A 14,843-nucleotide genomic window follows, 5' to 3' on the forward strand; every position below is an offset into this window, starting at 1 on the left:
TGTTTTTAAAATCTGTTTCTAAGGTTGGTTTGTTAAGTAAGATGTGTCACTGTTTGATAATTCACAGATTTTCTTACAGCTGGCAAAAAGTTATTGCGTTCTAGTTTATAGCTTTTAAAAATGTCAACTTAGATTGGCATCAGCAAGGCGGGCACAAATTGCCCTCAAAATTGTGCAAGTTATCCAAATTGATTTTGCAGTTCAAATTGCCACTCGAACTCACTTGTGTGATTACAAATGTAAACTTTTCCAGAAACTCACACAGTTCAACAATCTTTTAGGATGTTTTATTCCTTGTTATGTTTAGAAGTGGTAAACTGCTGCTGCCTTGTTAATATGGCTGAGAATGGGTGTATCACAAAAGAAATCACTTTTTTGAAGAGTGTATTCTTCCCCACCTAAGGGTAACCTGATTTTAAATGATTGCAATGACTTATAAAAACTACACCAAAATATGTATGAATTTCATTGGGGTACAATATTCAGTTTCGTAGTGAATTAAACATTGTTAATATTTAAGAACGTTTAAAAGGGGCAATTAGTGTCCTTGCAATTAAAAAAAAGCTTAACTTTAAGATCCTCCTCGAGGGTCTACAGATGTGCACAATTTCATGGAAACTGGCTGGGATTCCATCAGGCTGACGAAAGTCCCACTAACCAGTCAGGGAACTTGCAGCGAACCCCTGCCAGTTCTGTAGAGGAGACCCAACAGAATCCGGTGCCCTTCAGGCACTTATTTGGCGGCCATCAGGCCTTCCCCTCCATTGAAGACCCTGGCTGGAGAAGTCCCACCTGCCTAGAGCTGCCAGCCAATCAGAGCTCAACCGCTCGTTATTTCTGCCAGCGCCAGCAGGACTGGAGGCTGCTGATGACACTGCGCCCAACAGATGCTCGGAGCCATCATAGGACCCCAGGCCAAAGGTGAGTGAGGGCAGGATGTGGGTTGTAGGGTGGGGATCGTGGGAGGGGAAGTCAGAGGCAAGAGCAAATGAATAGCTTTCAGCGGCCATCTCCCTGTCTAATACCAGGTCTCTAGATCAGGCACAGAGTACCTGACTATGAGAGATCTCCCTCCTCGGGTGATCTAAGGCAAACCCAACAGGATTTGATGGGCAGCCTTCTGAAGGTGCCAGAGACCCATGCGGCCTCCACTTAATCCCTGAGCCACCACTAAGTTATGATAGGCTCAGGGATAATGGGTGTCACTTCACTCATTAATTAGCCTAATTGACATACCTCCAGCGGCAGAGGCCAGGAATCTCACATCAGTCCCATCCACCTTTCGACTTAATCGGGAGAGGTTTTGCTGCAGCTGGGAGAACGATGTGGGGCCTCTCCCACGATTAAGTGGGCCTGGCCACCATATTTCCTTCCACGACGGACTGCATTAAATCCAGCCCCCTGATTAATTTGAATTGGGGCCATGCCCAGTTTTGTCAGTGGGGCCGGCCTCCAGCACAATATTTTATAGCCAGCCCAAAATGGTCACGGAATCTCAGTTTATGCTGGGCGTAACTTGCGCTTGAAATTTCTCAATTTTGTTATGCTGGTTTGGCTGACCTTGGATGAATTGCGCTGGCTTAAAGTGGCAGGAATTCTGTTTAGAAGTTCTCAACTCTGACCTCAGGCAATAGTTCCAATGAGCATCTCACCCTAACGATCATCATCATTAGGCAGGTCTCTTTATTTTTTGGCTCCAGTACCTATGGGCTGGATTTTGGCATCTGCCAGAGGCGGGAATGGAGTGGGGGAACCAGGAACTTTCCAGCGCTGGCCAGAATGCTGGATTGCCAGGATCTTCCTGCCTCCGGGTCATTTTTAAGGAGACAGGTTGGGCAGGCAGACGGCTTGTTAACATAATTAAAAGAGCCATTTATTAAAACCAATGATCAGAGGCCAACTTGGAAATGCTCCAATATGAGCAACCCCACCTCCAACGCAGCCACCATTCTTATATAGGCTACAGGTGTGACCACAGGCCACCCTGTGAAAGGATTCCCCCTCCATAATGGTGGTCCCGCAGCTGTGACTATTTCTTTTTTCAAAGTCTGTATAAAGTACTGACAGCGCGCCTCCATCTTGAGGCATCCTCTCTCTCCCTTACCTGCATCAGCAACTGCAGTTCCTTCTGTGCTGGAGGGCCTCCTATTGGCCCTCCAGCTTCCGGAGCCCACCTACCAACCCTCATTGGATAGCAAACATGTCTCCTGCCATTAATTGGCTTTTCATTCATAAATCGTGACACGGGTCACACCAATGCCGTGTGAGATTGGGAGTCAGAAATTATCCTGACGTCGGGATCCCGACTCAAAAAAGGGAAAATACAGCCTATGTCTTCATAATGAGAGTTTCTGAAACTTCCTTATTCAAAAAATGGCCTTACTGGCTTGTCTGCCTTAAACTGACATTCCAGAACCCAGCTGAAAGTAACTCCCATCCAATACTCTGGGATTCCCTAATATCAGTTGTATTCCTTCATGGATAATGCACTGTCTGCTGATCCGGAAATATGGCCTCAACATGTGCCGCCAGTGCTTTAGACAATACGGTAAAGATATCGGCTTCGTCAAGCTGGACTAAATTACAAAAGGAGCAAGAATGCATTCCAATGTAGTATGAAATGGAAACGCAGCATGTGTTGAACAACTTTCTACTGTCTTCACCTGGAAGAAGCAAACTTGTGATGCTCCATTTTTGTAAATAAAATCAAATTGTCCTTTGAAAAAAAAAATTATCTTTAACAAAAACAGAAAATGCTGCAAACACTCAGCAGGTCAGACAGATGAATTGAGAAACAGAAGTCAGTCGATATTTCACGGTTTGAGATCTACCCTCGGGACTAGGAGATATTTTACAATGAGCAGCATTTGACAAGGTAAATGCCGAGACATTGCTTCTGCTGGCAGGAACGTCTAGAACCAGAGGCCATAGCCATGATAAGGGATCATTAAGACAGGGATGAGGATATATTTCTTCATTAAGAGGGTGAATCTATGGAATGCATTCCCTCAGAGGGCTGTGGATGTTCAGTCATTAAGTATACTCAAGATGGAGATTGATAGATTTTTGGGTACTTAGGGAATCACGGCCAGGGGGAAATGACAGAAAAGTGAAGGTGTGGTAGAACATATGTGATGATCTTATTATGGGCCTAATTTTAAGTGAATCAATTTTGAATTGGGTAAAATAACATTCAGTGGTGGCCGTATGGTCGACTCCTCCTCCTGTCGCATATGTTCTTAAAATGAACAGAATGGAAAGGGGGAGGGAAAAAGAAAAGAAACACACAGGAAATAGAGAGACCTGTGAAGTGTGAGTAGAGAATTGTACCTCATTGATTAAATGACAGACATATTAGCAAGAGACAAAATAAAACATACTGGGCGGGATTTTCGGGTGGTTGGGCGGGCATGGCAGGAGCGGCTGGGAAACGGTCCGCAGCCTGTGATTGGCCCCCGATCGCGATTTCACGCTGGTGAGCCAATTTACCGCCAGCCACCATGAAAGGCGCGCTGAAAAACTCAGCGCTGCTGGGGCGGGGGCCGAGAGGAGTGCGAGCGCTGAAGTCTGTGCGTGCGCGGAGGGCCGTGCACTGAAAGCTACCTGAAGGCAAGGAGCTGCCTCAGGGAGCTGCAGAACTTTAAAAACAAAAATAAAGATTTTGAATATGTGAAAAAGTGTCCCCACATAGGACTCACTCACATGAACAAAGATACGGTAAAAATTCTGCCAAAACATTTTTTTACATTAATGTTGGAAACCTGATCCTGCCTGTGGATGAGGCTTCCTAAAAAATTCCAAAGGCCAATTCGCCCACCCGCCAACTGTAATGTTGGAAAGGCAGTGAAAAAGAGCTTTCAATTAATTGGGTAAGGGCCTCATTCGGCCTCCTAATTGTTAGCAGGCGTGCTGCTGACTCATGCGTGCACCCGCCGACCGAAATATCGCGCGAGTGCGCGATGATGTTGGAACATCACCTGGCGTCATCGCGTGCTATTTTACACCAAAATCCTTCCCAAATGAGACAAAACAAAGATATAAAAGACATATATGTGAGACCGAGGGTGTAAAAAGAGTGAAAGGCAGGTAGGAAGAAAGGGCAGCACGATAAAGCAACAAGGTAGAACAACCAGGCCTGGGACTCTGGTGAAAAGAAAACGAGCAACTCAACACCAAGGGTTCAGAGCGCCCACCACCCTCCCAGCAACCCCACCACCACCGCCACCCGCGGCCACTACCCACCCCACCATAGCCTAGCAATGTCCAACTAGGGTTCTCAACCTAAATACCAACTCACTCCCTCCTCTATCCCCAGAAACGCCAGCACACCAATCCCACATTGCCAGTACCCAGCTGCCAGAGAGAAATTTCCAACTTTTGAGTGTTTCCTGCTTTTCCTGTTCCTTTCTGCAGTATTTTAATGTTTCTTTAACAAATGCAATGGCATTTCTCAAGTTGTGTTCAATGCTTCTGTGGGTGGCACAAAGGCATCTCTTAAAGGATACTAAATATATAATTTAACCTGTACGCCAAGGTTTTCTTCCTAACACTAAGATTTTCCCATGAAAAAGGATCCAAAATTATCCATTAGCCAAAGGTCTTCCACTATTAAAATTACAAAAAGCTGACTGACATAGAAAACCTGCTCTGTGCCTTTGAAGAAGAATAGGGATTTCCCACAGGCTATTGGGACATTTTATATTAATATAAAATTTTAATATACTCAATAAATTATAGTCAATATAATATATACTAAAGACTTCACTCAGAAAGCAGTTCAACATTTTCTGTAGAAAATGGGATGAGTTTCATGACAGAGGCTATGCAATTCCAATAAATGGGTACGATAGAATTAGTGCTTCTGTTACTGGATTAGTAATCCAGACCTCTGGACACATGGGGTAGAATTGTCCCCCCATTGGGGGGGGGCTGTGCAGGGGTGGGCGCAGACCCAATCAGTGCCCCCGATTGGGTCTGCACCGCCATTTTACATGGGCGGGCCCATTAAGGCCCGCCCAGCGTGACGCGCAGCCGGAAGTGCTGAGCGCTCCCTGTGCAGGCGGTGGGGCGGGGGAGGTGGTTGCCTGAGTTGCATGTGTGCGAAAGAGCACAGGAATCTCCCTGAGACTTAGTTTAAGTTCCAAAAATTTTAATAAAGAAAAAAAAAATTTAAGACATGTCCCCCCATGTGACTGGGACATGTCAATGAAGTTTTATGAAAAAATTTATTTAATTTATAAACCCTTCATGAAACCTCATCCCCCCCGTGGATGAGGTTCCATGATAAATGCAAAGGCTGCCTGGGCTCTTCACCTGCCCGCCAACCTTAAGGTTGGACAGGCAGCTTTCTCAATGAGCTTGATTAGTTCATTAATGCTCTTAACAGACCTTTGACAGTTCGGTGGGTGCGCAGCCGACTCAGCTTCACGCCCGCCGAACTGAAAATCTTGATGACGCGCGGTGACGACGGGACACACACCTGACGTCACCCCACATCATTTTACGCCTCGGCGAGCGGGCCCCGCCCCCACTCGCCGAGCCAAAGATTCAGCCCATGACCTGGGGACATGAGGCTGGATTTTACACCCCTGTCAGTGGCTTTGAAAATAGGGGGCACATAAAATCCAGCGAGTGGCCTTCCGACCACCTACCCACCCACCCCAGCATGTCTGAAATTTTATGAGGAGAAGTGTCAGGCGGCCCTCCCACCCCTGGGAAGTTCGAGGCCCTTAAGTGGCCTCATCCTACCCCTACCCATATTTTACCCATGGCAGGAGGAGGCCTGCACCACTCTGGAAGCCTGGCAGCTTTAGCTACATGGGCTAGTGTCGGGTAAGTGGGGGGAGAGAACCAATTTTCAGGTCACTTGGGCCCATTGGGGAGGCACTTCACCACCACTGCGCCCCCCCCCCCCCCCCCCCCCAAAGGTTATCCCCACCTTAAACTTTCCCCTCACCTTTTGAACCCGGCCCTCCATGCTCCTCACCCTCCTCATCGGAACTGGTTGGCATGCTTCCGCAAGACCCCAGGCCCTGGACTCCTTGATGTCATGGGACTGCTTATAGCCCCAGCAGTGGCCATCGCTCCCAATGCTGCTTGGACTATAGAGCAGGCAATTGAGCAGCAACTCTCTTCAGTAGGAATTCCTACAGAGATAGTAGTGGAAATCTCACCTTAAACAGACTGCTCTCAGCGTTAAATTATTGCATGGCAGCCATCAGGATCACAGCTGGGCTCCCTCCCAACTTTTTAGCCAGGTGGGCGGACAAGACTGAGACGATAAGCAGTCCCCAGAGTCTAAGTCCGGGATACCAGAGCCAGGTAAATGCTGGGGAATCAGGGTGGTGAGGGGAGGTGAGGCCCTGGGAAGGTGGGAAGGGGGGCGGTGGGGGGGTGGCAGGATGGTGGTGAGGAGGGGACAGAGGAGGGGGTGGGGGTGGGGGAGGGGGTGCAGTGGTGAGGAGGCGCCCAGAGTTGAAAGCAGCCCTTTGATGGAGGTGCCCCTCCCTTCCTGCTGGAGGCCTGAGCGGGTCACTTTCTGGAATTTACAGGCTTAAACGTTATTCATCTCTAACATCTTCCGTTCTGATGAAAGATCATCAAACTGAAACATTTTGGGCCATAACTTCCTATGGAGGGGCAATTTATTCGGATTGCCTCTCCGCTCGAAAGTTCTTACCTTGAAACCCAGCTGGCCCTATCTCGCCCAACCTTCCGACTCAGGCTGGGTGAGATCTGGACAGTGCAACGCGTCTCCGGGGCCCAGTATTGAGGGCTGTAGAGTCAAAGGTAAGTAAGACACACCCCTTTTTTATGGCACTAGCTGCCATAAACCAGGTAAGTTTAAAGGTTTTTGGCAAGGTAAGCATATAAGGTAAGTGGATTTGGGAGAAGGTGGTCGGGTTGGGCCTTGGGAGATAGGGTGGGGGTGGTCGGATTGGGTTTTGGGGGGTGTTGGTTCGGGTCTTGAGGGGTGGGGGTCGGGTTGTGTTGGGCCTTGGCTGGTGGGGGTGCAGCTTGGGCCTTGGGAAGGAATCAGGTTAGGTCAGGTCGGACCTTGGGGAGGGGTCAGGTTGGGTTGGGATGGGCCCTGGGGGGTTCGCATCAGTTCGGAGTTTGGGGAGGGCGGTCAGGTGGAGGAGGGTTGGTTGGGGCCATGGCGCATTGGGGGGTTGGTCAGGTAGGGCCTTGGGGGTGGCAGTTTGGGTCAGGTCTTGGGGTGGGTGAGGGTGGTCGGGTCGGGTTGGGCCTTGCGGGGGGGTAGGTTGGGTTGGGTTGGATCAGGGCTTGGTGGTTTTCGGTTCAGGTCGGGACGGGAATTGGTGGGGTGAGGGTTGGATCGGATTCGGCCTTCGGGGGGCGGGTCGGGTCAGGCTGGGTCAGGCATTGGCGGGAGTGTGGTGGGCAAGTGTCAGGTCAGGTCAGATCGGGCTTGGAAGTCACGGCTGGGGGAACTCCCATGGGGGGGCAGATGGGGAAGAGTCTCATGGGGCAGGGGAGTTCCATGGGGTGGGATAATCTTGTGAAGGAGATGGAAGGGGAGTCCCGTAGGTTAAGAGGGGTGTCCTATGGAGCGGGGGTGGGGAAGTTCTGTGGAGTCTCATTGGCAGGAGGGGGTTGGTATTGGGGGGGTGATAGGGGGAGTTCCCTGGGGGTTTGGTGATGTGAGGGGAATCATCGGTTGGGGGGGTGGGGGGGTGGTGGGGGGGTGGTCACTGTGGGCCTGTGCAATAGTTACGCAGAAGCTAGAAATAGTTTTAATCCTTCTCACTTTTTCTGGGTAATTATTGATGTAAGAGAGTCGGAACCATCTGAAGTTTGTGATTTAAATCATAATTATTAGTCAGTTCCCAGTGTGGGGCAATTGCCCAAGGGAAGTTTGCACTTCCCAGGCAATTGCTGTGCAAACCTTACCTGGGAACTTCTGGGGCTTGTGTTGGAGGTCATGTTCCCATCTTTGGGGTAACCTTCAGATACATCACCCTGGAGCTCGGAAGTTACAGGCCTATATAATTTCATGAAACATATCTTTCCATATGTAGTGCCTGAATGTTTCCAGCATCTTCTGCTTTGGTGTTTTTTCACTCACTTTAGGTCAGAAGTTAATTTTCCCTGTCTCCTTCAGAAGATTAAATAAAATTGGAGAAACTCCATTATAATATGATTTGTACAAAGTCTGTTGAAAGGGTGACCATCTTATTTGCTTTATATATTTATGTACCTATTTGCCTTTTCCTGTTTCATACCTGTTTCAGTTGAGAATCTCAGTAACGAACCTGTAATTACTGCATAGTAAGAAAATTATTCAGCAAAATATGAATATAAGGGCTGGATTTTCAGTCCCTGCCAGGCCTGGGATCGATGGCCAACTAGAGCTAAAAATAGCTCTGCCAGTTCCCCGGATCTATCCCAACCCGGGCCATTTCTATGGAGGCTGGCAGGGCTACCCGCTCACATTCAGCAGGAAGCTGCTCAGGCTCATTAAGAGTCAAATGAGAAAAGTTGAAGGAGGCCAACTGGAATTTTCCTGTCAGCCTCCAGATTCCTGTAGGCAGCAGCTGCTAGTTTAGGTGCCTGGAGGCTGCTGGGAACAAGTGCTCCAGGCAGGCCTAGAGGCCCTCCCTGCTTGCCTGGGTGCAGGAGCCACCACAGGCTGCCACGTAGACAGGTTCCACCACCAAATCCCTCTCCCCGCAGCGGTGGCTTGGCTGTTGAATCTACTTTTTAATTAAAGGGCTAAAAAAGTTGGAGAGAGGGCACCTCCATCTTGAAGCGCCCTTTTCTCTTACTTACCTTCCATTAAGGCTGCTGCTCTTTTCGAGATGCAAGGCCTGTGATTGGATCTCCAGTTTTGAGAACCCGCCCACAATCCTTATTTAGGTGGTAAACTTGCCTGATCGCCATTAATTGGCTGCCCAAGGAAAAATTACAGGTGAGGAGCTTTTCTCACAGGGGCCAGATTCGGGGCCCAGAAATAACCCCAAGCTCTATCTCCTGATGGTGAAGGGAAATTCCAACCCTAAATGTCAGCTGTTTCTTTTCAACTTAGCCATTAGACCAAGTAAAGTCATAAATGAATCTTGTAAATTCAATAGTTAAAAAAGGATTAATAACAGGCCCGAAAGTCCAATATTAATGCATACTGATAATTGTATTAATAACAAGTATTCATTGATATCATTGCTTAACTGATATCATTGTAGGATGATTACCAGAAGTTTCATTAATATGGTTCACATTTATATTCTTATATTAATAGGGATTGGTATACCCTTGTAATTAATGGTCATTATTGTCATTAATTTAATTAGACTTATAATCCTTGACCGGTGATGCACGTAAAACTATCAAGGTACAATTGAAATTGGGCCTGAATAAACTGTTTTAACCCAGAAAAATTATAATAATTGCTATAGGTTATGAGGTATTCATATTAATTTCCTTAGCAACTAGTAAATCTCACTGGATTCATAGTGTGGCCTGGATTTACCTGTTCTGAATTGAAATCAAATATTAGAAATTAGCATTTCTTGTATTGAACTGTCCGGTTTATTTTGTACACATAATTAAAGGCGTCCTGGTGAGAAATAAGGAATTTGAGAAGGCCATTCTCAAATTTCCAATGAAACTTTTACCAAATCAGTGGTCTTTTAAAGTTCTGTGCTATTAGATTTTCTATAGTGCAGTGTGAACATGGGAAATAATTTACTGAACTAAATAAAATTAGTTTTTCAACGAACAGTGATGTTGTCAGAAAGGAAACATATAATGGCCAATAATATTCTTTGCTCTAAGCATCCACCAGGTGCTTTGATTATTCTGGTGTTTAATTAGGTTCAAACTATTGGCTTTCCTTGAACATTTTTTCAGTGCTTTACAGTTCATAATGACCCAGCAATAAGGATTGTCTTCATGTTTGAAGGAAGGTCATTAAAATTATGTACACTGCTTTGTAGATATATTTCACCTGGATAGAAGAAAACAGAAACTGAGGTTATTATTTTTGTCAAAAGCAAAATATCGCGGATGCTGGAAATCTAGAACAAAAACAAAAATACCTGGAAAAACTCAGTAGGTCTGACAGCGTCTGCGGAGAGGGATACAGTTGACGTTTCGAGTCCGTATGACCCTTCATCAGAACTAAGACATATAGAAATGAGATGAAATATAAGCTGGTAGAGAGGAGTGGGACAGGTAGATCTCGATAGGGGGCCAGTGATAGGTGGAGGCCAAGAAGAGACTGCCAAAGATGTCATAGACGAAAGGACAAAGGGGTGTTGACGGTGGTGATATTATCTAAAGGGTGTGCTAATGGGGACATTAAGGGTAGCAAGCAGGACAAGCTAGTGGCAGATGGCCCTAGTGGGGGTGGGGTGGGGGGAAGGGATCGAAATGGGCTAAAAGGTGGAGATGAAGCAATAGATCGAAATAAATTTAAAAATAGGAGGGAAAAGAAAAATATAATTGTAAAAAAATTATAAATTATTGGAAAAAGGGGGATCGGAAAGGGGGTGGGGATGGAGGAGAGAGTTCATGATCTGAAATTGCTGAACTCAATATTTTTTTAGTTACCTTGCTTGCAGAAGCTCTTGTTAAGAATAATTTGCGCAGAAGAATCAATTCCAAAAAGAACACAAAATGTAAGAACACAGCCTGATACAAAATGATGAAATGAAATGGAGCTCTGTACTGTTCATCACAAATGCCCACTGCATACAAAAAAGCTCATACATCCCATGATCAGCAAACATTTGAATGGTGATTAAGTGGCAGGAATTTACTTTTGCTTCCAGATACTGTGTCTTAGAACAAAGCAGGCCTTCATCATGTAGCCCACCTTCTACTAGCCATAACCTTTACACCATGAATTGCTGAACTTGTTAAGGCTGCAAGACACATTTAAATACCCAAAGCACTAGAACTGTGTATGTTTTTTTTTATATATACACTGGACATGATAAGATTTACATTGACCTTCTGTTGTAGAATTAGTTTTGTACTAAGCACAAATACAAACAACCAGCCATCCCCTTTTTCATGTGTATGTTATTGCACAGTCTGCTTTACACATCTAGCCAATGATATGGCTTCTTATTATTGTTGCAAGGCTATGGCAATTAGCAAGGTGACTTAGCTCAATAGTTGATTTGTTGACCACAAATTGAAATCTGCTTGGACTAACAGGATTGAGGTAACTGCTTCAACTGCTACAATGGATCTGACAGTACTTTCACAGATTATGAGTTAATTCATTGTTCTTCAATCATTTTTACCCTGCTTTGCTGAAATGATTTAGATGGGAAAGTAACTTTTTTTAAAACATTTTAGAAATGTTAATTCATTTACCGTCTTTCAATTGAATTCTTTGAGATCAAAGCACTGAGAATCATCAGTATAAAAACTAAGATTGATAGATTTTATTAGGTAAGGAAATTAAGTATATGGAAACAAGATGGATTAATGGAATTAAGATACCGATCAGCCATGATATAATTGAATGGAACAGGGTTGACGGGCTTAATGGCTTACTCCCATTTGTATGTTCCTAAGTAGAGCTCAATTAGGTCTCAATAAAGAAAATATCTGCAATCCATATGGCTTCAGTATGACTTTAAAACAGACAGACTAATGAACCTGACCACCAGAGGTCTGCAAAACCAATGTAAGCTCCTAATGGGAAGTTCTGCCATTCACTCCAGTAGACTTCCCAGGACCTGATGGAGGTTTCTTATTTTCAGGGTTTTTCTAATGGGTGCCCACGCCTCTAGGGTCATATGTTAGTGGACTGCCATCATGGTGCAGCTGGTGAAAGCTGCTGTCTAAAGCAGCTCCAAAATGCGCTGAAGCAATTGACATGAAAGATTAAAGTTTTTCCTCCATGACTGGGAGCTTAATGAAAAGGAGATAATAAAAGGAAATTTCCAGGAGGAGGGGGTTCAGACCAGGACCCAGGCCTGGAGACCTAGGTGAATTCCTCATGTGTCAGCCAGGAGGCTAGTACACCTTGTTTCTCGCTGTGTATCAACCAGTCAATGGATCTCATGGAGGGGGGGTCAAAGAAACTCTTAGTTTGGGTGTACCTTCCCTCTCTGATGCAGAGTGTAAAGTTTAGGCAAATAGAGATTCTTCCCCAAACAAGTCCAATGGGTAATTTACGAACAGGACAAGGCCCTGCATAATTGTGCATTAATCTATGGTCTCTAAGCTGCCCTGCAGAATGCAGAGGGAGTGCACCAGAAGTCCACAGACTTTCAACCTCAATGGGCCCCAACATTCACCGGTCACAAATGTTCCAATTCTTCCATCAGCAGCATTTGCCAGAGTATGTGAGGTCAAGGAGAAGTTCCAAAGCTCTTCTGAATAGTTCTAATAGGTGCCCACACCAATGTGAGCGAATCTCGGGTGTCGACAGAAGGCGGTTCTTATCGTGGCATAAACCCATCATTTGAAGAAAATCTCAAGCCAAGCAATCTTTTTATTAGATCCTTTAAGCCCCCTTGTAAAAGGAATCAATTCCTTAAATCTTCCTGTTTTTGTGTACCAGAGCCCTGGACTAGACCCAAGCCTGGACTCTCAAGTATGTTATACTTATAATGGCTAGGAGGCTGATATAGCTGCTTCGAACTGACACACAGCAGCCCAGTGAATGTGAGGCCAGGGCAAAGACATTTTCAAACTGAGGTCCCCACCCAAGACTCCACTGGTACAGGGAATTATGGTCTTGGGTAGATAAAGATACTGTCCCAAAAAATTCATAGTGGAATACAGCAGTAGTGCCCAGTACCTAGAATATCCCGTTTTTAACCTCCTCATGATCCTTCTATGGCATCCCGCTGATTTACAGCTGGAATTCTTTGGCAGGCCTGTGGTTGTTCAGGCTCAGTCGGGTATAATTTATTCAGCAACTTCAGCACAATGTCGGCAAATATCCCACAGAAATGGCACTGCCTAATGTTTGTCCCTTGCTCCTTTGTTCTGGTGGGTGATTGGAAGTATCCCCCTCTCATGGGAATCCTAGGTGAATGTGATTTAAAACTGATAATAGCCAGCTAATTGTGACTAAGGCATAGTCCAGGAATTCATAACATCGTAGAATAGTACAGCACAAAAGGAAGCTATTTGACCAATTAAGTCTGCACAGGTTCTTTCAAAGAGCAATCTAATTAGTCTCACTTCTCCACTCTTTCTCCATATTGCCACAACATCTTCCAGTATTTATCCGCTTCCTTTTTGAATGCAGCTATTGAATCTGTACCTACCATCCTATCTGGCAGTGCATTTTAAATCCTAACCACTCATTGCAATAGCAAATTATTTCCTTATGCCATCCCTGGCTCCTTCGCCAATTACCTTAAATCTGTGCCCTCTGGTTATTGACCCTTCTGTAATAAGAAACAGTTTATCTTTATTCATCTAAACACATCATAATTTCAAATGCCTCTATGAAACCTCCCCTTAGCCTTCTCCACTCCAAGGAGAATAATCCCAGTTTCTCCAGTCAATCCATACAACTATATTCAAATTTCTTCAGAACTGCTGCTTCTCTCCACTGGCAAAACTTTGCTAGAAGTGAAGCAGAAATCCCATGAACCTTCATCTGGAAAAGTTAGCAATTTTCCCTGCCCAGGATCTGTCCCAGTCCTACTCACCATAGACAGTAGTAATAGTTCTCTTTCTAGTGACATTGATGGTCTGACAGGATTGAACATTAGCCGATATATTGACATCATTTGCACTCAAAAGCAATCATTTAGCCATCATTTGACATCCCAAGTAGCGATCAACTGACATCAACACACTCAAGCAAAATCATTTGCATTCATTAGCATAATTTAATTGCCTTTAAAGCACCCAGCGGCATCAAAAACAACCAGAGCTTGTTTGTGAGGAAAATTTCTCAGTTCCGGTGATCGCGACAAAATATGACTAAGTTTCAGACATCAGGTGACATAAACAATATCATGCCATGGATTTTTCTAAGTTCCAGCTGATACAGAGTATTATGAATGCATTGTGTAGATTGTTTAACAACGTGCAAATTATTATGGGGGTGCAAACATGCTTCCCTTTCTCACTGCAGCTACGATTTTAAGAAACTCCTTTCCTTTCTAATGGAAGTTTTGCTGGCAATGAGCACAGCTGACTGAATGAAAAACATGTTGCAAATTAAACATTTTGATGTCAAATTATGTCAAATAATTACTGATCGTTTTTGAGTGCCTTTAAACACAAAAACGTCAAAATTTTCGGGTAGGAGCTCCAGCACTGTTTTGTTCCCCACGTTCATTCATTTACATTGTGTCACATGTTTTCTGTACAGCACGTGAATAAGGGTCTATGCATTCAAGCTAGGGGAAACATTGAGTTGCTATTCCCAGTTACCCCAACACTCCGCTGCCATTCCTCACCACCCTCCCATCTTATTGGGCCTGACCTCCTCCACTATCCTAAGATGATCTTTGGAGTATCCTCAAGCAGCACAAGCAATCCAATACCACCACCAGGCATGCATAATTGCTTTTTATTTGTTCATGGGATGTGGGCGTCGCGGGCTAGGCCAGCATTTATTGCCCACCTCTAATTTCCCTAGAAAAGGCGGTGGTGTGCTTCCTTCTTCCTTCTCAAACTACTGCAGTCCATGGATTGTAGGAACATCCACAGTGCTGTTAGGAAGGTATCACAACTGGTCCCCAGGTGTGGTCTCCCAATTTGTTAACCTTTCGAACAGGACCCCAATTCTGTTATGGCACTAGATGAGAAGGAATGAGCTGGCTCCCCTTCTTTATTCAACATCCTCGATTGGTCACAACAAGGTTACCTTTCCCTATTCTAAATGTATCTAT

Source organism: Cetorhinus maximus, chromosome 1 (genome assembly GCF_964194155.1).
Source record: "Cetorhinus maximus chromosome 1, sCetMax3.hap1.1, whole genome shotgun sequence".
Taxonomy (NCBI): domain Eukaryota; kingdom Metazoa; phylum Chordata; class Chondrichthyes; order Lamniformes; family Cetorhinidae; genus Cetorhinus; species Cetorhinus maximus.